Raw genomic sequence first — 2,370 nt, 5'->3', positions numbered from 1 at the left:
AGATCTTTTTCGGCAACACCTTAAAAATTAAAAATAAAACTGCACCATTATTAAAATCAAAGGAAAAATAATGGCATCAACAAAAAAAAAATACAGAATCAACCAAATCGATGAAAAGGAACCTTTATCAAAATAAGATGGTGCCATTGTTAAATTTAATAATAAAAAGTAACACAATAAAAAAAAATGTAGGTGCTAACACCAGATTCAAACTACATATTATTTTTATTATTTGTTTTTTACGTTTACACAAAACATGCATTTGGTAGAGATACTTTAAAATCTCGTGGGTCATGACCTTGGGTGACGTTTGTTCATTGATTTCTACTTCTCACTGAAAGTATCTGCCATTCGAGTGTCATCACTTACTTTTGAAGTGTACCATATGAATACCCCTCGGGCATTTTGGGACCCAGGATATTTTAAAAAATGTACCTCTAATGTTCAAAAATATTATCGTTAACAAGCTTTAAGTGGTTACAATAAAGTATAGACTTCACACATAAGTGTAAACATACAGCGTGCTACCAAGTTTTCTGTAATTTGTAATTGCTGTAAGATAAAATAATGGTTAAATGGGAAACGCAAATGCTAATTTAAATATATACATATACCTAATTTATTGTTACACAATGTAAGAGATAAGTATGTGTCACAAAATAAAAGTAAACTGCACTTAAACCATAGCATTCACCAAATTATAGCTTATTAAGGACACAGTTAAAAGTTTTTGTAATTTATTACTTTGTTACTTTATCGTATTTTATTATTTTATAAGTCGCTTTTTTTGTAGCAATAGTTCGTTTATTAGTTACTATATAATGTACCTACTCTTTTATTATTTTCAAAAAATAATGCTGGTGCAATTTTAGAGATATTTTTCACTATTAGTTGTACTTAATGATTTGTATTATACCTATTTGTAATATTTATTATTCTCGTTTATTGAATAAACAACAAATTAAGTGTTACGTAATTTTTGAAGTTAGTTAATATTTTTTTTTGTTGTTCTACATAATCCGAAGCACTTACAGGTATGCAAATTTGTGAAAGGAGGGTTCAAGGTAAACATTTTAATAATTCTAACTATGTCCTGAAGTCTATACCATGCGACAACTAATGTTGTAAGTATACCTACCTACTTGAGATGCTTGAGAAAGGTTTGTATTTAACTACTGACTAGTGTTTTAGTTTCTTTCAGTTAGTATTTAAATATTTTATGCCGGATCAGTATTTAAACCCATATGGTCAGTATTCTTTGGTGGTCATTAATTAAATGTAAGCGATCTAATTGTAAGTAAGTACGTAACAAACAAAGTAACCTAAGGTAACTTGACCTAATCAGTAAGAAGATAAACATACTAATTAATTCTGTTTTGTATTTTCATTTGACATCACTAATTTTCCTACTGACTGCTAACTACTTGTATAGGTACTGAATATTTTGGTAATAAAATGTTAAAGTTAATTAACAAAGAACTTTTAGACACCTTTATTGTGTTATCGCTTTCTGCTCCTATACCGGATGTTTTGTCTAATAAGCAGGTTCGCAAGACGGCAGCGGTGGACAGCAGCGAATAAAATATTGTTTTTTTTAAAAAGTCAGTTCTAGATCTGCCTTCTGTACAACAGTACATGTTCTATTAAATATATTTTCTTTTATTATTCTTGGCTATTATCACTGTGTATCATTACTGGCAATACTCAACATAAAATACTTCATCATCATCACCATAAGGTTGTAAGTCGTAAGACTGGTTGGACACGCATCTTCACTTTTTCCTATTCTAAGCTAATCTTTGCATTTTCATAAAACTACAACATCCCTCATCCTTAACTATTTGTGAACAGTAATCTAATCTAAGTCTACCTCTACTCTTCTTAATTCATGTTTCTGCTTTTAATATGTCTCTAACTGGCCCTTCATGCCGGAGAAGGCGTCCTGCAGCCTATCTATTCTAATTTTTATTGACATCTGCAACGCCCTCTGTTCTCCTATTTTTTAACATCTCATTTCTAACTTTCCCAATCTACTGTTCCATCATCATCATCATCCCCCTATAACATCACGTTTCGAACGCTTCTATTCTTTTCCACCTCACCTACCGTCATATTTCGACCCGTATGGCATCGCGTTCAGACATACACATTTAACAACCTTTTTCAAATTTCTAAATTAACCGTTCGCGAGCATAGATGTGACTTCCTGTTGGAGACGTCTTAATCCTGCACTAACGTCTTTTTTGTATCTCTACTAATCCTTCCGTCTGAAGTTATCTGACTTCCTAGATACCGAGAAACAGTCACCCCTGTCATTATATTCACTTTTCCCTACTTTGTCTTACCTTGCATACCAGTATTTTTGTTTTA

Source organism: Agrilus planipennis, unplaced genomic scaffold, assembly GCF_000699045.2.
Source record: "Agrilus planipennis isolate EAB-ADULT unplaced genomic scaffold, Apla_2.0 scaffold84, whole genome shotgun sequence".
Taxonomy (NCBI): Eukaryota; Metazoa; Arthropoda; class Insecta; order Coleoptera; family Buprestidae; genus Agrilus; species Agrilus planipennis.
Note: the sequence above shows the minus strand (reverse complement) of the source record.